This window comes from Nicotiana sylvestris, chromosome 5, assembly GCF_000393655.2.
Source record: "Nicotiana sylvestris chromosome 5, ASM39365v2, whole genome shotgun sequence".
Taxonomy (NCBI): domain Eukaryota; kingdom Viridiplantae; phylum Streptophyta; class Magnoliopsida; order Solanales; family Solanaceae; genus Nicotiana; species Nicotiana sylvestris.
The window spans coordinates 135,202,668-135,225,648 of NC_091061.1; positions in this window are offsets into that span (position 1 = coordinate 135,202,668).

A 22,981-nucleotide genomic window follows, 5' to 3' on the forward strand; every position below is an offset into this window, starting at 1 on the left:
CTCTCTTGATGTTTATTCAGTTAGTATGTTAAACTCTTGAATGCTCATGAACATGTTTGTGTTAGCTTGTGTTAAGACCTTCATTGTTAGTCGTAATTTACCTCCATGCTATTGTGTTATTCAACATGATCACTCGACCCTATATCCCTCCCCCCATTTAGTGTTTGCTTGTGACTTAGAACAGTTGAATTATTATGTTTGAATCAGTACTTTGAGATGTTAGGCTAACATTTGATACAAACCAAATTATCTTTTGTTAATTAGACTACTATAACAATGTTTGAATGCCTATGCTTGCTACTTGACATGATTTTACCTTCTATTCTGAGTAATAGTTTGTATATGTGTCTTAATTTGTGATTGTAATCACACCCCTTTGCTAGAATGATACCCTACTCTCTCTATGATTATTTGACTCATTACAATGATGCCATGTTTCCTTGGTAATAACACTAGGTTGTGTGCTTGGCATAATTCAACCATGTTTTAAACTGTCTTGCACCTGTGTATAACAACCTTAGTCAATCCTGCAAACATGTTCTTTCTCAACTTTTCTTTTTAGCATGTGACTGCTTTTGTGCTAAGTGTTGAACTTGTTTCTCTGTTTACATTAAGCTTGTTCTTTTTTTAGTTCTATGATTTAATCAACTATCTGCCTGGTTTGCTAAATTTGGTTGTGTCTGTTTAAACCCTTCAATTCTTGTTTTCTCAATTTTGGTCTTTTCTTTCCCCTGTCACCTAAGTTATTTGAATCCCATTCTTAGCCTGCTGAAAGCCAATGCTACGTAGGTTCTGTCCTTGGACCTCCCTAGTGTGAGCACTCCTCCGAGTTAATTTGAGACCCTTGTGAACTCTGATATACTAAGATTTGGTCCCTAGTTTCTCCTCTAAATTATTTCTGCTAACATCCCTAGTGTGAGCATTGCCCTGTGTTCTTGAAGCCCTTGGGAACTCTAACACACTAGGGTCTTGGTTCTATATGTTCAACTCTGTTTTAAGACCACTGAGGGAATCCCTCAAGTCCTTGCAGCCTTATGTCCATGAGCATGTAATTATTGGGCTGATGTGAACTACGAGAATGAAGGCTTAGCCTAGCCAGTTGTACTTTTGGGCCTTTTGTAGGCTCCCTACAGCCATTCTAATTTGTAATTTATTTTATCCATTCTGGGTCTGTACTTCTTGTAATAATATTTTGGGGTATTAGTGAAATTGGGGAAGGGGCTTTTATCCTATACTTGCACTGAAATGGGTAGAGATCTTACCTATAGGTTCATTACTTAGTTAAAATATGCTATTACGTTCAAACATGTTCAGCTATCATGTGTTAGGAATCATGCCTATAGGTATTTTTATCTTTGCTCAAAACGTGTTACTTTCCAATTATTGTAGAAATCTTGCCTATAGGTATATTGTTATGCTCAGAATGTTCAATTCTTATATGTTAGCCATCCTGCCTATAGATTCTTCATTTGGTTCAAATATGTTCCATGCCTGCCTGTTAGAAATCATGCCTATAGGATCTAAAACCAGTTTAATTATAGAACTCATGCCTATATTTGGATCAGCTTAATTAATTGTCCTACTTGTTTCTTTAATAGTCTTCAATGCTGTGTTAATTACCATCACTAGATATCATGCCTATAGGTTTAGTCTCTTATTCCTGTAATAAGTAGGCAACCATGTAAGTTTCAGAGATTGTAAACTACCCGCTCATTAAATCCAGATTCACATAGAGATCCTGCCTATAGGTTTATGTAACTTTAACTTATTAAAATCTGCAACTGTCTTTGTTAATCAAGTTTTGCATGCATTTTTTGTCTAAGTGCGGAGGCCAACTTGAGCCTTATTTGCTTATAATTGAAAGTTCAAAATGTTTTGTGTGTCGTGTAGTATTTTTCATTTTTGAGCAAACTAAGTTAAAGTCTAGAACCATCCTGAGATAGAGGTCCAAATGCCTCATGTACCATAGGCATTGGACATGTAGTGCACGCATAGGGTACGACCAAGAATTGACTAGTGCTCTTTAGGTAAACAACTTAAAGATAGTAATCGGGTAGCAGAAGATGATAGTCTGTGCCCGCTGAATAATATGTGTAACACCCCGCCTTGAGGGAGTTACAAAGTATTATTTATGTTGCATGGGGTGATCCTTTAGGCCAAAAAACTTACGACCCCTATCTTTTTTTTAAAATCAGTCTTTTTATTTATTTGTCCTTCCACGAAGACTAGTTCATATAATACTAGTTCGGCCGGGACCTACCGTTGTGGACCTCAAGGAGTGCCTAACACCTTCTCTTCAAGGTAATTTGAGCCCTTACTCGACCTTTGGTGACGCAACTAGTTAATCCAGAGTTATCTGCAAATAGGTGTCCTAACACACCTTAATCCGTTAAGTGGCAACTCTCTCTTTTAAAACCCTTCCTTAAAAGAGTTGTCAATGTCGAAACCCGATTTCATGAGAAAAAGGGGTGCGACGACGCTTTAACTTAACGGACTCGCTTGCGTAGCGTGATATTTTTTCATTAAATTAATTCAATAATCTCATCCCATATCATATAGTAAATTTTAATAAATTTCAAAAATTATTTCTTCGAAAATAGTAATTTTCCAAAAGTAATAACATACTAATAATTGTTATCATGACTACGGATTCGCTTTCGCAACGCGATTAAGACAAAATTAATAAAATTCATCTTGGTCGCGCATTCGCTTGCGTAGTGCGGTTAGGACAGTTTAATATTATTCAAACTTAATTAATAATTTGGATAATTAAAAGTGTATGGGTAAAATTTTGAAATCCAATAAAACAAAGTTTGTTGAAAATTAATTCAAGCCATTTTTAGTCAATAAGGCGACCCTGCTAGAACCATGAGACTCGGGGAATGCTTTACACCTTCTCCCCGGTTAACAAAATTCCTTACCTGAATTTTGGTTTCGTAGACCAATTAATAATAGAGTCAAACCTTCCTTTGACAAGGGATTCAGATAAAAGGTGACTTGGAACACCGAAAAATTAATTACAAGTGGCGGCTCTGTATAATAAAATAATCCCTACTCAAGTTGGTCACTTTAATTGAAAAAACTCTTTAACCCATAATAAACCATAATATATATCTTTCGGGGTAAAAAGGGGTGTGACAGCTGTGGTAACTCTGCTGGGGAACTAACCAGAATTCGATCTTGTACATGTTAACTTTTATTTGACTTTATTAATTTTGTATATATTGTGATTTATTTGGGCCTTATGTGCTACTTGTCCGCTTTTTACTGTTTTGATATTGTTGAATTGTATATTATAAATTTTCTTTTCACGCACCCCTCTGAGTTTTCTTGAAATTAAAATTGGGCATTTTCTTGACATAACCCCTTTTCTATTAGATAGCCGAGGTGTTTGCCACCCGGTGAAGGATTTTAATAACACATGCTTTAGGCGGGGAGCACCACTAGCTAAGCCAGAAAGTAATGCTACCGGTACGCTGATCCTCCTCGGATCAAGTTGTCCACTCGAGTAAGCCAGTCAGATACATTCTCCACTAAGATATAAATCTAGAAGAACAAACCTCATGCCAGATTTGCCTAGTAGGCTCTCTTTATTTGCATCACGTGCATTTGACTTAGCAAGGCTAGACACAAGGGTCAGGTTCTGTTTTAGGATAGGTACCTTGTTGAGACCATTATGTTCATGTTATGTGCTACCTATTATTATTTCAGAGACTTGCATGTTGACCAGCTTTAGGATAGATCAGTTGAATGAGTAGAGAGAAATAAAGAATATTCTCTCGCTTCCTGTACAAACGATGTGGTCTAGTGAGTATGATTTTAAGATTAATTTTTCATAAAAAATCAAAAAGAGAAAATTAGTTAGTTTCATCGAACAACGCAGGTCTGATTCTCACTACCCGGTGAGATACGTAGGCAACCTCCATCGGGTTTGGTCCACATTTTTAAAAAATAGAAACATAAAAATTACTCATGTGCATGAAATTTTCAAAAAACATATATATCTATTTTGGTCTTCTTTTGCCATTTTACCCTCGTATCCGGCCGTTTTCTAAGACAACCTTAAAATCTTCTTCGGAAGTGCTAAAATGTCTTTTTCATAAAAATAGATACTTTATCTAATTTTTTGCTTGTTACTATGTTGCCTTTATGTCCGGTTAATTTTACCGAGACAGTCTTAAACCTTCCAAGGAAGTGCTGAAAGGCTGTTATTGTAAAAATGACAATTTCGTTTGTTTTGTCTGCTTTTACTATGTTGCCTTTGTATTCAACCGTTTTTGCCGATACAACCTTAAAATCTTCCTTGGCAGTGCTGAAGGGCCATTTTTTGCAACAATGGTACTTTATCCATTTTTTGCTTTTTACTACTTTTCCCTTATGTTAGGTCATTTTTGCCAAGACAACTTTAAAATCTTTCTCGGAAGTACTGAAGGGTCGATTTTTGTAGGAATGGCTACTTTGTGCATTTTGTTTCGCTTTTTACTATTTTTCCCTTCTGTACGACTAATTTGCCAAAGGTAGCCTTTAACCTTCTACGAAAGTACCGAAAGACTGTTTTCGTAAAAATAGCCATCATTTCTAATTTTGTCTGGTCATATTTGCCGAGACAACCTTTTGACCTCTCTAGGGAGTACCGAAGGGTCGATTTCGTAAAAATAACCATTTTATTTATTTTGTCTACTTTTTATCATTTTGTCCCTATGTTTGGCTATTTTTGTTGAGATATCCTTTAAACCTCTCTCGGGAGTACTAAAGGGCCATTTTCATAATAATAGCCATTTTCCCTACTTTTTATCATTTCAGCTTTCGTGTCCGATAATTTTTTAGAAAAAATAATGAAAAATAGATTGAGTCCTAAATTGGATTTTATAAAAATAAAGATAAAAATGGGTAGTTGCATATAGTTTAGGTAAGTCCTGACCCCTTTCCTTATTCTCAGGTTCACCCTGAATTCTCAACAATGAAGCAACCAGAAAAGGGTAAGGGACAAGACACCTCATATGTTTTTGATCAGAGATAAGACTCCTAGTAGTCTCAGTAATCGGTTGGCTAGTTTTGCCACATGGGAATAGAATCAATATTTTTAACACCTCAATTTCCTCACAAATATAATGGGATTTAAGCCTAATAGAGATTTAATCGAGGCCCTGTTGGGTTTTTGGGACCCTGTGAATAATATCTTCAAGTTCAAAGATTGTGAAATGATGCCTACATTGGAAGAATTAGGGAGTTTTACAGGAGTGGGAAGAAACCTTCGTGGGAAGAAGCTTGCGGCTACAAGAATAGTTGGCGTGAACAATTTCTTGAAGAAGTTATGCCTCCGTCGAATTCCAATGGGCTGCTTGAACAAAGGTTGGGTTCCATTGGAATTTTTGTATGACAGATTTGGGGATGTGAAAGGGTTTGAGAACTTCTCGGGCTTGTAATCAACAAATTGAGTTAGGACGCTTGGAGGGAGTTGAGAATTCGCGTTTATGTTATCATTTCTAGGAATCATGGTCTTTCCAAAGCATGGGGCGCATCAGAATTTGATAGGCTGCGACCGTCTCATTTCTACAAAGTAGCGAGGATCATACCATTCTTCCCATGATCTTGTAAGATACTTTTTCGAGCTTTGACCCACTGCCAAGAGGGTGAAGATTACTTTGAGGGATGCAACATTCTATTGCAGATATGGTTTGCTAAGCACCTTTATCATCATCCAATAGTAAATTTCAGTGATAATTGGCTAAACTACATTGGTTGTCACCCAAACAGGGCCGCGAGTTGTAATCTTCCATAGGGGGATATTACTTAGTTCATTGATTGCTGATTGAATCACTTGGAACTATTATTGGTTCCCTTACGCTAGAGTCATGCATATGTCGATGTACCGCCCATTCTTTATACTCATGGTTTTCAGAGGTTTCCAACCCTACGCACCTCTACGTATCGCGCCAGCTAGGGAGAGAGAAGAAGAGGCACATATTGAGGATATGCGCTTGTTTGTGTGGGAATTCAAGGGTGACAAACTTCCCAAGGAGTCATATGCACAAAAGGTTTGGTTCGGTAGTAGGTTTTCTGACTTGCATTAGATGGTAGCCGATCATGAATGTGGAGAGGTGAGCCTCGCATATCTTGAGTGGTTTCACAATTTAGAGATCCCGGAGCAAAGGCCGGAAAGATCCTTAAGGAATACATTTGATTGGGAGGCTGAGATTTGGAATAGAGTTGGGCTAGCTACGGAAGAGATGAGAAAGGATTATGAATCAACCTTTGGAGCACTACAAGAAGAGCTCGAGATCGTTAAAGTGGACAGAGATCTACAGTATGATGCTTTCGAGAAAGAGAAGGCTCAGTGGGAACGAGAGAAGCAAGCACTCAAGGCCCAGATTAGGCAGAAAAACAAAGTCACAACCGTTTGGCAACAAGAAGAAAGAGAAGCCCAATTCAAGGTGGTCCGTGATCATGGGCACAAAGGTTTTGCTCCATTAATCCAAGGTCTAAGGGATCCGTTAGAGGGAGTGGACTCAAGTAAGGAGTGCCAGATCGCAGAGTTTGAAATAAAAAGACATCAGTACAAAATAGTGATCGATCGGTTAGAGGGGGAGTCACTAGAAATTCGGCTCTAGACAGATATAGCCTTGGAGCGCGAGCATGATGCGCTGGATCTAGCCGAAACCTATGGTCAACGGAATCAAGAGTTGCATTTGGCTCAGGTTCACATTAAGTAAAAGATCCTCGAGGTAGCCACATATACATCCCGAGCATGCAGGAGTTGCCAGGGTGACGCCTGAGCAGTTTGCATAAGTATCATTGAATATCTCCCATCACATATCTGCAGACGTAGAGAGGATATACCACGATGTTGGTGGTTAACCGCAGGAATATGTGCCTTGACTACAGTGATGTTGGAGGATTCTACTGCAGAGATCAAAGTGTTCTTTTATTTGGCAGTCAACTTTTATTGTTCCTTTGTTGTCATCTAGTTTGTAATAGTCTTTTTGGTGTTTTGAGTCTTGTTGCTTTGCCTTTTATCATAAAAAGTCTATTTGAGTCGAGTCCTATCTTTGTTTAAATATTTGTCTTTATGTAAATTTAGTTTTTTAGTCTTGTATCAAAACAAAAACAAAAACAAGGGAAAAATTTGAAAATCAATGAAAAAGATTTTGTTTTAGAAAATTTGAAAATGAACAAAAAAGATATTTATTTTGTAAACTAAAAAAGGTCTTTGTTTTTGTAAAAGAAATGCTCATTTCCCTGAACTACGTACTGATCTGATTCATGCGGCGACACGATACGTAGGCAACCCTTAAAAGATTCGATCAAAATATTTTTCAACGACTATAAAATGAGGGATCAAAATGAGGCGAGTGAAAAGAAAGGCGAAAAAAATAGAGAGAAGAAAATAAGAGCGCTAATAAGTAGCAACTTTATTTGCCGGAATGAAACACGAGGCCTTCCAAAGGCATGTTAGAGGTAGTGGCAATGTTAAGCATATGTCATATTACGTGTGCTCAATATCTTTAAAATTCTTAACCCTAACACATTTTTTGTGTCTTATATAGTAAGCTTAAGGTGACTGGTTTGTGGTAAAACTAGCAACACATCATTACTTCACCAGATCTAACAGAAAAGTAGCAATGTCTAACAATAATGAAATCGAGTTGGTTAGCGACGACCCCCAGGGTTAGTCAATTGAGCAAGAGTAGGAGGAAGTAAGAAGATTGAAATAGCAACTGTCTGATGTGTATCAGGCTTGGGTATCCGGTCAGCCTCCGCATTAGGGTCCCTTAGAGGGAACTTCCACCGTACCCTTGTCTACTCAACCACCTCTTCATGTAACGAGCGATCACATTTTACCACCAGGTATGTGTGAAATTACAACTTTCCTGCTGCCCCTGGTACCAATAATGTGCAACCTCTAACCGCGCCGTCAAGAACACCCCTTTCGTCGCGTCTGGCACGCCGACATATATAATATCGCCACCACCTCCTGTGACGGGGCCAAAATGAACCAACATCTCATGCTAATGATGGCCAATACTACTTTCCAAATATGTCTTTCATGGCCTCGGCATCATACAGTCAGACACCTTAGTACGAGTCACTAGTGGAAACTGAAAGGGATACCAAGACGGGTGAGCCAGATGAGATGGCCAGAAAAATGAAAAGTCTCGAGCAAAACATAAAGAAAATACAAGGACTAGGTGGTCGTAAAAGTGTTTCATTCAATGATCTATGTAAGTTCGCTCATATCCATATGCCACCAGGGTTCAAGACCCCAAAATTTGAGATATATGATGGACACATCGACCCTATCACCCACTTGAAAAGGTACTACACCCAACTGAGGGGTGCTGGAGGAAAAGAAGTATTAGTGATGTCTTATTTTTGTGAGAGTCTGGTGGGGGTAGCGTCTGAATGGTTCATTGACCAATATATCTAACACTAGCATGTTTGGGATGACATGGCCTAGTCCTTCGTCAAATAATCTCAGTACAACATTGATATTTTGCTAGATCGCAATTCCCGATCCAATATGAAGAAAAAGCCGACTAAAAGCTTTAAGGAGTATGCCATCAAGTAGAGGGAGCAAACGACTAGAGTTAAGCCGCCCATGGATAACCACGAGTTAATCACTATTTTTCTAGAGGCTCAAGATCATGATTACTTACAAAATATAATGTTCGCAGTGGGTAGACCTTTCGTAGAAGCGATCAAGATAGGGGAGATGGTTGAAAATGGCCTCAAGACTGACAGAATTGTAAGTCAAGCTGCTCTCAAAGCCACCACCCAAGCAATCCAAAATGGGTCGGGAAGTTTGGCAAATAGAAAAAAGAGAGATGAAGGGTCCATGATGACTTTGGGATCTAGGGAAATTCAAATAGGGGCAACACACCCTTATAAGCAAGTTCAGCAGGCCAATCCAGCTACCCTCAACATTATCATCCCCCATCCATTCCTCAGTACTCTATGGGCCCACCACAGTACATAATGTTTAATGCCCAGTCTTTTGCTCGGCCTCCTGATCACGTCCAACTCTAATCCTCAAAAGGATAAGCGATCACTGCAATTATAATTTGGTCTAAAAGTCCGGAGTCGAATCCCACAGAGAACTAAGGCTTAGCTAGAGTTGTTCAGTATCGCTAAAAAATACAAGTCAAAACAATTTCCTAATGATAAAAGATTATAATATTTATTTTTATCTAATTAACTAACAAGTACTAGAAAGTAGTAAAACTATCAATTAACAAGGATAAGGATTGGATACAAGATTAAGGAGGCCTAGAGTTATGATTTTCCCAATTGTCGGAATTCTTCCCGCTTGTTTTCTATACTTTCGCCTAATTATTCTCTACCAATCGTGATTACTTTGGTTGTTGTAATTCTCTCTCAAGCAACTAGCACAAGTTACTAGATGTATTCTCTCAAACTACACTAGCTAGCACTAATACTGCTCACTACAATCGCACCAATATTGCGTTATCTCTAATCCTGCCTTTAAACCCTCCGTATTGATCTCTCACATACATTAGGATTGATTTTGTTCAACAACTACCTAAATATATACTCTCTCTCGAGCAATACACACTAAATAGGCACAGTCAATTGATAGCCATTCAATCAACAACAACAAACACGTAGTTGAACAAGTAGAGAAATCCAACAGCTCAATTATATAAAAACATAAGAAGAATTTATCCTCCAAAAGTTCCATCAAAACCCTAGATAACAAATTAGCTATTCATAATAGTATGCAAAAATACAATACTAAAATTCATAACCAATAATGGAAATAAGAAGAAGGAAGTGAAAAACTCGTGGAAGAATTCTAATGCGTTCTTGCCTCATTAGGTCGAATCCTCAGTCTCCTTAGCCTCCTTAGGTCTAAATTATTTCAAAAGTATGTCAAAGGTGCTAAAAATACCCTTTTTCCATGTATATACACAAAGTATGGTCGGGCCCAAATAATTACACCTTCTTCTACGCAAAAAATGACACTTTTCTAGGTTAGGACGTCCGCAGACGCGGATTTGGCCGCGGATTTTGGCCAGTTTCTGCCTCACATCCGTGGCTAGTGCGGGGTTGTGCATTTGTTGCGCATTTGTCACCCTGTTCTATTTGGCATTTGGAAAAACGTATAACATGAAAGTTGTAACTCTTTGAATTAACTTTCCAACCATATATTGTGGAGATCAAATGTAGTTCTGAGCAAAAAGTTATGTACATTTTATTAGACAGTGCACAATATGCCTACTCGATTCTTCGTTCGTTCTTAACTATCATCCGTTGATCCCCGAACACGATCCCTGCTTAATTTCTTGGGCTTTTAGTTAGACTTCAAAGCTCTTAATCACTTGAATTCATTCCATATTATCTACATAGCTCGGAATCACTTCTACAAGGCATAAAACACACAATTAGTGCAAAACACTAGCAATTAAAGCTCAAACTTAATTAAAGTGCAGTAAATCAGAGTATAATAAGAGACTAAAATACGTAATTATAGCCTATCATCACCTCCCAATCAATAGGTATGGGCACCAGCTACAAGGATCCCCAATCGCAGCAGCAAAATTTTTGGGCACCCCACTATGCTCGTCCTAAGCAGGATTATGGTCGAGAGCAGAGGCCGATGGAAAAATTCACTCCATTGGTGGAATCATACTCTAGTTTGGTCCAGAAGTTAAGGCAGATGGGCATGATTGAACCCATCGCTCCGTACCATATGTATACTAATTCACATAAATTTCAACCAAATGCTAGATGTGAATATCATTCAGGTGCCCCGGGTATAACACTGATGGCTGGTGGACTCTGAAAAGAGCCATAGAAAGACTCATCGCTAAAAAGTTAATTGTGGTGACAAATGGCGAGGACCCTCCTAATGTGACAAACAACCCATTGCTAGCACACAATAATGTTCATTTTGTGGGAATGATTGGTCGAGATCAAGAATACAAGCCGGTTGGTCGAGCAAAAATGATAGTGGGAACAATTCAAGAAGGAATAGAACTTGAAGTAAATCCAAGCCGAGATGTGCCATTGATTATGATAGGCGCCTAGAGCTCAGAGAATGAAACTTTATTTGTTACAAAAATCTCGAGGTCGGAAGTTCGCTCCAGTGTTCCAAACTTGAGGTTGTATGTCCCGGGAGGCCACCCAGTCATTAGGCAGAATCAAGGTGTTACAAAAGATGTAGCAGAGCTGATCATAATCAAACCCGCCGTGTAACCCCGTGTGACAAACACGAAAACCATTCCTTGGAACTACAACAAAACTGTGGTGACCTATAAAAGCAAGGAAATCATAGAAGAAGTGGGGGAAGTTGGAGGTTTGACTCGATCGGGGAGGTATTATTCTCCAGAAGAGCTGACGAAGACCAACCAAATCAGAGAATGCCAAATGTCGACAAAGAAGACAGTCACTGAAGAAGAGGCAGAAGAGTTTTTGAAAAAGATGAAAGTTCAAGATTATGGAATCATTGACCAGCTAAGAAAGACTCCTGCTCAAATCTCTCTACTATCTCTGCTCATACATTCAAAAGAGAATGCCCGTGTACTAATCAAGATCCTAAACGAGGCACATGTCTCAGAGAAGACACAGTGAATCAGTTAGAGAAGATGGCCAACAGATTTTTTGAGGTGAACAAAATCTCCTTTACTGATGATGAACTACCCGAGGAGGAAGCCGAGCACAATAGGACATTGCACCTGATTATCAAAGGTTAATGGAGGATCGAGCATAGATGTATTCCCTCTTTATACCTTGCAAAGCATGAAGATCAATACAGATAGAATCCGACCGAGCAATGTCCGCATCCGGACTTTTGATGGCTCAGCGAGAGACACCATTAGGAAAATCAGCCTCACAATGATAATTGGGCTGGTTGATTTTGAAATTGTCTTTAAAGTAGTGGACATGGAAACTTCTTATAACTTTCTTCTTGGAAGGCCATGGATTCATATGGCTCGAGTTGTGCCATCCACCTTGCATCAGATGCTGAAGTTCAAACATGACAGACAAGAAATAATTGGTCACAGAAAAGATAAGTCATTCATTTATAAAGAGCCATTATTTTCGTGTATTGAGGCCAATGAAGCGTGTGAGTCCATTGTCTATCAAGCTTTCGAAGTGGTTGCTATGGACCATGTTGAGGAAGGAAAACCCACTCTGCATCCTCGTCTTTATGCCACATTTGTAATGGTGGTTGCACTTATGATTAGACAGGGTATGAGCCAGAAAAAGGCCTGGGGCGTCATTTAAAGTAATTTCAAAATCCATTTCTCCATTTGGTAACAAAGTTTCTTTTGTCTTAGGCTTCAGGCTAACACAAGCAGATGAAGACAAAGCCAATCTTGCAGAAACCGATCCCTCACATTTTTACACTTTTGTCAAGCCACGACTCCAAGAGGGTCAAAATTCCTCGGCACAGAAAAACATTGATAAAATTTGCCATGGCCTTAGCCAAATTTTTTCTGAAGTGAATATGACCCAGGCTGATGAAGGCACTAGTCTTGCTGATATGCAACTAATTGGCCCAGACACCATGATCAACAACTAGGAAGCAATTCCTCTTCCCACAAGGAACGAGTCTTGGTAGTTTTCTTTTGCAGCTTATTTTTTATATTTGGGTTACTTTCAGGGTCGTAATCCAAAAATCTCAATGATTGTTTTATTTTGATATTAACCCTTCTATCATTTCAAATTCAATGAAATGCAGTTCAGTTACGTATTAAGTTCTGCATATTTCCTTTTTTTTCTAATTCTTGTCATTTTTTTCTATTTTAGTTTTTATTAATGCCAACTTTATTAACATGACATGCATACAGAATTCATGCCCAGATCTTAAAAAGCTTTCTAATTTCGAAATAATGCATCAAGAGGTTGAATATGGTGAAGATGAGGTGGTTGAGGAAATAAAAAGAGAATTGGAACAATTTCAAAACAAGCCTAAACCCAACCTCAATGAAACAGAGCCAATTAATATTAGAATTCATGAAGAAGTCAGAGAAACACAGATAAGCATTCAGACAGAACAAAAAACCAGAGATGACTTGATTCAAATTTTATTTTATGATGATATGTCGGGTTTAAGTGTTGATCAAGTGGTTCATAAGCTTCCCATGTATCCTGACTTTCCACCAGTCCAACAAAAGCAACGAAAATTTCAAACGGACATTAGTGATAAAATTAAAAAGGAAATTATGAAGAAATTAAGCCCTAATGTGGTTAGAGCTATCTAATACGCTACCTGGGTGTCAAATCTTGTGCCTGTGCCAAAGAAGGATGGAAAACTAGTGTTTGTGTTGATTACAGAGACTTGAACAAAGTAAGTCCAAAGGATAACTTTACTTTACCAAACATCCACATCCCTGTAGATAATTTTGCAAAGCATGAGATACAATATTTCATGGATTGCTATGCTGGATATCACCAGATTCTAAAAGATGAGGATGATGCAGAAGAAACTACTTTCACCACTCCATTGGGTACATATTATTATAGGGTTATGCCATTTTGTTTGAAGAATTCAAGAACAACTTAAATGAGGGCCATGACCATCATTTTTCATGACATGATGCAGAAAGCGATTGAAGTTTATGTCGATAATGTCATCATAAAGTCAAAGACACAAGTTGACCATATGTGCGATTCGAAAAAGTTCTTCGAACGACTACGGAGGTTTGACCTCAAGCTCAATCTAGCCAAGTGTGCATTTGGGGTTCTATCTGGGAAACTCCTCGATTTTATAGTCAGCCACATAGGCATCGAATTGGATCCATCTAAGATAAAGTATATTCGAGATTTTCCACCCCCGAAGAGCAAAACTGAAGTCATCAGTTTGCTCGGGAGGTAGAAATACATCAGTAGGTTCATTGCTCAGCTCATAACCATGTGCGAGCCCATCTTTAAGTTGCTGAAAAAAGATGCTACTATCAAGTGGACGGACGATTGCCAAAAAGCTTTTGACAAGATCAAAGATTATTTGTCAAAACCCCTATACTAATCCCACCTGAACGTGGTAGGCCTTTTTTATATCTATCGGTGATGGATAATTCCTTTGGATGCATTGTGGGGAAACATGATGCGACAGGAAAAAAAGGAATATGCAATCAATTATTTGAACAAGAAGTTCACCAGTTATGAGGTTAAGTACACCCTTTTAGAAAGGACATGTTGTGCCTTAACTTCGCTCGCTCAGAAGCTGAGGCATTATCTTTTGGCCTACACTACTTACCTCATATAGAGAATGGATCCTTTGAAGTACATCTTCCAAAAGCCAATGCCCACTGGCAGGCTTGCAAAATGGCAAATATGCTCACAAAGTTCGACATCGTCTATGTCACTCGCACCACAATGAAAGCACATGCTTTGGCAGATCATTTGGTAAAGAATCCAGTTGATGATGATTACAAGCCACTGAGCACATACTTCCTAGACGAAGAGGTTAACTCAATAGAGGAAGCAGTTTCAGACGACGACCATGTATGGAAAATGTATTTTGATGGGGCTGTCAATATAAAAGGAGGTGGGATCAGGGCAATTCCCATGTCACCTATTGGACAATATTACCCTACAACGATCCGACTTTGGTTTTTCTGTACCAATAATATGGCAAGATACGAGGCTTGTATCATGGGTCTGAAAATGGCCCTCGATCTAGATGTGCATGAACTATTGGTTATGAGAGATTTCGACTTGCTTATTCAGTAATACCAAGGCAAATGGGAGACTCGAGACATCAAGCTTATTCCATATAGACAATGTGTGCAAGACCTAAGCAAAATATTCAAGTCCATCGAGTTCAGGAACATTCCTAGATTTCACAACGAGCTAGATTATACCTTGGCTACCTTAGCCTCGATGCTCCCTTATCCGGGCAACACTCATATTGATCCACTGGAAATCCAAGTTCACAATCAACATGGTTACTGCAATAAAATTAAGGCAAAACCAGATGGTGAACCATGGTACCATGACATAAAAAGATTCTTGAAAACAAAGGAATACCTAGAGCATGCCAAGGGAGATAAAAAGAGAACTACAAGGCGGCTCGCTGGTGGTTTCTTCCTGAATGGGGAATTTTTTTGCAAAAGGACCCCGAATTTGATCGTGTTGAGATGTATAGGTTCCATAGAACCTGAGCGGATCATGAGTAAAGTGCATTCGAGGGTATGTGGCCCTCACATGAATGGATATGTTTTGGCGAAGAAGATTCTGCGACCAGGGTATTATTGACTTACTATTTAGTGGGATTGCTTCAGTTTTGTTTGTAAGTGTCACCAATGCTAGATTCATGGAAACCTAATTCACTCGCCTTCATCGGAATTGAACCCCATGTCCTCTCCTTGTCCTTTTGTTGCACAGGGGATGGATGTTATTGGGCCAATCGAGCCAAAGGCTTCAAATGGGCATACATTCATTTTGGTTACGATTAATTACTTCACCATGGGGGTGGAGGTAGTTACTTTCAAAGCAGTTACGAAGAAAGTTGTGATGGACTTTGTTCATTCCAACATCATCTATCGCTTTGGTATCCCAAATACCATTATCACTGTCAAAGCAACCAATCTAAATAGTCATCTGATGAAGGAGGTATGCGAGCAATTTCAAATTGTGCATTGCAACTCTACCCCTTACAGACCAAAAGCCAATGGAGCCATTGAAGCGGCTAACAAGAACATCAAGAAAATTCTTAGGAAGATGATCCAAGAGTCCAGGCAATGGCATGAAATGTTTCGTTTTGCTCTTTTGGGATACCGTACGACTGCTCACACATATGTGGGTGCAACTCTTTATTTGCTGGTATATGGAACTGAAGCTGTAATACTGGTTGAAGTCAAAATTTTGCTCTCCGAATTATTTTGGAATCAAAGATTGAAGACACTTAGTGGGCTAAGACCTGATTAGAACAGCTAAAGTTGATCAGTGAAAAAGGGCTAGCAGTAGTGTGTTTTGGCCAGTTACTCGAAAGAAAGAGTGGCATGCACTTATAACAAGAACATGCGCCCAAGGCACTTTGAGGTCGGCCAGATCATTTTGAAACACATCCTTTACACCAGGTAGAAGCTAAAGGAAAGTTCGCCATGAACTAGCAAGGACCCTACATCATCAAGAAACTATTACCAAAGGGGCCTTGCACTTGGTATAGGAAGAAAGACGTGTACTAGACATGATTATTAATGTAGATGCAGTCAAAGGATATTATGTTTGATATATACCCACAACAGAACTTTCATGCATGATTTTCTCAGATCAAGATGACAAAGACTATCATTGCTCCATATCCCAAATAGGTGTCACCCTTTTGTTAACCCTTTTGAGTCATATTTGTCTTCTTTAATTTCCCTCTTTTGGAACTTGTGTACTTGTAAAAGCAAAAACGAAAAGGAAAAAAATCAAACAACTAATCTTCTGAGTTAGTGAAATGCGTTCGACCTGATTCCAAAAAGATATGTAGGCAGCCTTATCCTGGGTTCGGTCCCATCACAACAAAAAATCCATATCCCCAATACTCCAAAACTGGTATAGAAGTTTGTTTTATTTTTATGGTAATTTTATAAAAAAAGTTCCAAAAGTTGTAATTCAGTTCAAGGTTCTTTTCACCTTTTCCTGTTAAGATCTTCTGATCGATATTTGAGAATGTTGAAGTCACCATGCCAAGGGTGTTGTACAACCTGCCACATACAATATCTTAGTCAAGGGCGACGAAGAACAAAAAAAAGAAAAAAAGAAATAAGAGAGTCTTATTTGTAAAAACCCGTATGGGCATCGTAAGTCGATAGTGAGCAGAGAAATGAGAGAGTCTTGTTGGTAAAAAATCATATGGGCACCATAAGCCAAAATGAGTAGAGAAATGAGAGAGGCCAGTTAGCTAAAACCCGCAAAGGGTGCTACTAGCTGAATGAGGGTCTTCACTACTTCGGTATGAGCATAACCAAGATAGTTTCAAGATGAACATTTGTGATGAATTTTGAGAATTAGACCGCTCAGATGGATCGGCGTCTAGTCCAAAATGGATGTCATGATTCATTGAAGTTGGCACATACCTCTAGATAAGTCTCCATATTCCTCAACCCGAAAGGGACACCTTTTATTTGGACACAATTCTTTTTTTGCTTTCGTTCCTTTTTGTTTATTCCCTTTCGGTCTAATCTTGCATCAAAAGTGAAGCAAAAAAATGACTGCAAAATGGGCCATAGTTTCCTCGTAATACCGAGCACAATTTGGGGCATATACGACATTGACGAAGCCACGAATCCATCTGTGATCTCTTTTGATAAGGCGAACAAAGTGTCTCAAAGAAACTGAAAAGGTTGCCTAAGCATGTGATGACCCGATAGGTCATCTCATGTTTTATGTTACACCCCGAAAATTTAACAACATTAATACCGTTATATACGTTTGATATGATATTTCAAGTGGAATATTTTTCTAAAATAGTTTGAAAAAAATATAATTTTATATATAGTTATTAATATTACTACTTTTAATTATACACAAAATACGAGAAAGCTTATGAGATTTTCTATATTGTAAAGATATAAGTTATTTTTGCACAAGAAAATAAGGTTATCTTTTTACCATTTTAAGAATTAAGTAGACAAAAATTTATACTCTTTATATAAGATTAAGAAAATTACAAGTTAATATATATATATATATATACATAGATGTTTTAATGAAATAATAGTGTATGAATTTATTTTACATGGTACCACATAACCGTAATAGTATGGTGCATAAAGTGCATTAATAATAAGTAGAATTTTAAATAATTTAAAATAATTCATAATTATCCGGGTAATTGGTTAATTACCGGGTAACGGGTCATTACCTAGTTAATTAATAATTAAAGAATAAGATTAAGCAACCCTCCCTTAACGCAACCCTCCCTTAACATGGCAGCCCCTCCCTCCCCCCACATATTCTATTTGTGACTCTTAATAAAGAGTGATAGATGGCAATATTAGAGATGTAAGGTGTGGCATCATTTAATTTTTGTTAGTCTAGTATCAAACTTTTACAGCAGACACATGAAAACTCTTTTAGAGAATCCTTAAAATTGTGTTATACCGTATTTGTTATGAGAATGCTAGTGGTTCCATTCTTGCTACTTCACACATATTTTTTTAAGTAGCATAATACAATTTTCATTACAAAAAAAGGCTACAAGCCTCTATCACTTTTTACCTATACAAATCTCTTTAGAGAAATACTATGCCTACTTTATTAATCCCACCTTTTAGCTCATTGCACCCGCCAGCAAATGCTTGTGTCTTTTTTATCATTTGGCTTAGGATTACTGAAGCAAAGAGAGGAGGAAAGAATTTTCTTCAAATTGCTTCTTTATGATTCTAAAAAGAAAATTTAATATTTTAAGTTCATATGGTATATGATTACTACTTCATTATGTTGATCTTTAAGTTCTTCCTCGTCCATCATTCTATTAGAAATGATTTGTGGATTATTAAGTGTGAACAACAATTGGAATAATTTAATGGAAACTATCGGTTTTTAGAATTTTCAAAAAGATTTATCTCGAACAAACTCTTTAATTTAGAGGAAGATATCATAAATTGACACCATGGATTTGGTTTTGATGTAATTTTTAGAAAATAAGATTTAGAAAGATATTTTTTGAAGAAAAAAATAAAATTTGTACGGTTGGATAACTTTATAAAATTGGAGTTTATAATACACCATAATATTTGGTTGTTTGGCATTGTGACGACCCGACCAGTCGTCTCATGAGTTATCGCTCAGTTTACCCTATTTCTACTTCTTTATGCTTCGTTATCCGTGTTTTGTGGTATCGGGTTGGTCAGATCGAATCCGAAAAAGATTTGGCAAAGTTTGAGACACTTAGTCTCTTTAGAGTGAGTTTAAGTTGGAAAAGTCGACCGGATGTTGACTTATGTGTTAGAGGACTCGGATGTGAGTTCCGATGGATTGGCTAGCTTCGGGAGGTGATTTGTGGCTTAGGAGCGTGATCAGAATGAATTTAGGAGGTTCGTAGTAGATTTAGGCTTGAATTGGCGAGGTTGATATTTTGGCGATTTCCGGTTGATCGGCGAAATTTTGATATAGAGGTCAGAATGGAATTCCGAGAGTTTTAGAAGTTCCATTGTGTCATTTGGGATGTGTGTGCAAAATTTCAGGTCATTCGGACGTGGTTTAGTTGGGTTTTTGATCGAAAGCGTAATTTGAAAGATTTTAGAAAGTTTGGCTTGAATTCGATGTGTTTTGGGTGATTTAATGTTGATTGAGGTGTTTTGATAATTGGAACAAGTTTGAATAAGGTATGGGGATATGTTTGTGCTTTTGGTTGAGGTCCCGGGGGCTTTGGAGTGATTTTGGATGGTTAACGGAGAAGTTGGATTTTTGTCGCAGCTACTGAATTTGCTGCTTCTGATATTTTCGCACCTGCAGATTGGGGACTGTAGGTGTGGCGCCGCATGTGCGAGAGAGTGGCCGCATAAGTGGATTATGGGAATTTGTCAGGGACCGCAGAAGCGGCTATGAGGACCGCATCTGCAGAGTCGCAGATGTGGATGTGGCCGGTTAAGTGATTTCCGCAGAAACGGAATAATGACCGCAAATGCGGTACCGCAGAAGCGGCTATTGTGCCGCAGATGCGGAACAACTGGGCAAAACATATAAGTTATTTCATTTTGTGAATTTGAGCTATTTCACCATTTTTGACTTCGGTCTTGGAGCTTTTTGGGCGATTTGAGAGAGAGATTTCAAGAGAACTTCATTGAGGTAAGTAATTCAGACCTATAACTTGTTCCTATGCTAATATTTCATGAATTAGAGCTAGAAATTATGGGAATCAAAGGTTGAAATTGGGGAAAACTAGGGCTTGGAAAATTGGACTTTCGATTGGAGATTTGAAGGGCCATTTAAGGTCGGATTTGAGAACGTTTGATATGTATGAACTCGTGGGAAGATAAAGGAATATATTGGTGTAAAAATTTCTGAATTTTGAGACGTGGGACCAGGGGTCGGGTTTTGGTAATTTCGGAATTTGTGTCCTTCATTGATTGTTTTGGCTTGGGCTTCGTTCCCTTATCATATTTTGACGTCCTCATTTTGATTTTGGATAGATTCGACGCGAGTGGAGGCCAATTCGAGGGGCAAAGGCGTCGCGAGCTAGAGATTTAGCCGATTCTAGGTGAGTAATGATTGTAAATGATGTTCTGAGAGTTTGAGACCCCGGATTGTACATCGTAGCGCTATATTAAGGTAACGCACAGGCTTGATGACGAGCGTGGGGTCGTTCACTATTGGGGATTGTGACTTGGTCCATCCCGAATGACTATTTTACTGCATATTTGACTGAAACCTATTTGTTATCATCATGATTTGGGCTGAATGCCATATTTGGGCCTTGTGCCAACTATTTGAACCCTTCGAGGATTTTTACTGGTATTTCCTCACTGTTTTGACTTTATACTTGAACTCAATCATGTTATATTTCAGTGTTTTCGTACTTAGCCATGTTTACTCTATTTTAACACTTACATGATCTTTAAACGATATTTTTGGGTTGGGAATCATGTTTTACTATTGCCCGAGTGGCTTATGAGGATTTTGACTGAGTAAGGCCGAGGGCCTATATTGTGAGGAAACGTTTGATATTGATTATGAGGCCGAGAGCCTGAGATATGTACACCACAAGGTGGCTTGATTGATATGAGGTTGAGGGCCTAGTGATGATGCCACAAGGTGGCTTTATATTGCGCTTGGGCCATAAGGGGCCACTCTAGGAGTCTGTACACCTCCAGTGAGCGTGGGTACCCATTGTGATGTGAGATTGAGCCCGAGGGACTGGTATTGTTCTATGTGATTGCCCTAGGGGCTTGTACTCTTCTGAGATGTTGCCCGAGGGGCGGATTTGTTGATATTGTGCCCGAGGGGCGAACCTTTATGTGTTTACTTTTCATAATTGACTTTCCATTTACCTGCTTAAGTATTGAAAAAGTGCTTTTTATGAAAACACATTTGAGTTAAAAGACTTTACCTACCTTTCACTGATTAACTATTTTTAAATGGTTTTACTGCTTCATTATAGAATGCTCTGTGCCTTACGTGATTTCTTGCTTTCAGTCTTTATTTACATTTGTTACTCACTGAGTTTGAGTACTCACTTTACTCCCTACACCCTCTGTGCAGATTCAAGCATAGCTGGTTCTGCTCCCGAGTGCTGATCCCTCCAGCTTCAGGCGGACATTCGAAGTTCACGAGGTAGCTGTTGGCATCCGCAGCCCCGTGTCTCTACTCCTTTATCACTTCTATCTCTTTTCAGACAGTTGTACTAGTTTATTGACTTAGCAGATTTGTATTATGACTTATAGATGCTCATGACTAGTGACACCTCGGTTAGGGCTATGTATGGGTATTCTTCCGCGTATTTATGTTATCATTGCCATTTCAGATTTATTTTATCATGTTTAGATCATTTCTTAAATGCTTAATTGTTAATAATTGAAAAAAAATGGAAAGTGCCGGCTGGCCTTATCTTCACTAGAGGCGCCATCACAACCGGGTCTGGGTTTGGGTTGTGACAGGCATGTACCATGTAATACAACTAGCATTGGAGTTTTATGGCATGGAAAGAGAGAATACTTGTGTGAGGACAAATGGAGTTGGACGTTGGAATAATATCACTGAATGACTTCTGCAGCAATGTCACTTTGGGATGGAAAATGGTATTCATATATGATTTTGGAAGGACATGGTTAAGAGGAACATCACTAAGAAAAGAATTCCCAAGTTTGCATCTTATAGCATCACATCTAGACTCAAACATTGCACAAAAATAGATTAGGCTACACATAGGACGTGAGTTTCAAGAGAAACATGCAAGAAGGATTGTCATGGCTTAGGTATGTTAAGGCTAAGACCTTCCTTCATTTTGGCATGATCCAAGTAACGATACGTAAACATAATGCTATTTCATAAGTGTTTCTATTCTTAGCAGTTAAGGATGTCTACGTTATTCGTTCCTGTAAAATGATATTACTCGAAGGTATAATGGTCTTATGACGTTCCAAGAAGTTTTATTAATGTACTTCTCATGCATTACATTCATTTACATGTGCATTTACCCATGATTCAGACGGCGTTATATACACGTTATATGTATATATAGGTATGTGGGATATGGAAAAAGGTTATGGCGTTATATACGCATCACCACTTGATCGGTTGGTATATGATGATGATTTTTCCCATAGTGGCACCATATGGCATTATATACGCGTATATATGTATATGGGATATGGAAAAAAGGTTACGGCGTTATATACGCACCACCACCTGATCAGTTGGTATACGTTGATGATTTATCCACAATGGCCTAGATGATATGATGGGATGCTCTTAGAAGCTTGATGATGTTATGAGCACATATACCTATGCACGACATGACATTCATATGCATATGCATGATACTATAAGTATTTCATGATTTACAGAGTTATTGTGACGACCCAGCTAGTTGTCTCATGAGTTATCGCTTTGTTTTCCCTATTTCTGCTTCTTATTGCTTTGTTTATCAGTTTTATATGTGATCGGGTTGGTTGTCTCAGGTTCGGAAAGGTTTTGAGAAGGTTTGAGACACTTATTCTCTTTTGAGGAAGCTTAAGTTGGAAAAGTCAACCTGATGTTGACTTATGAGTTAGAGGGCTTGGATGTGAGTTTCGACGGTTCAGATAGCTTCAAGAGGTGATTTGAGGCTTATGAACGTGATCGGAATGTGTTTTTGAGGTCCGGAGTAGATTTAGGCTTGAATTGGCAAAATTAGATTTTTAGCGTTTTCCGGTTAATAAGTGAGATTTTGATATAGGGGTCAGAATGGAATTCTGAGAGTTGCAGTAGTACAGTTGTGTGATTTGGGATATGTGTGCAACATTTTAGGTCATTCGGATGTGGTTTGATTGGGTTTTTGATCAAAAGCGTAATTCGGAAGATTTTGGAAACTTAGACT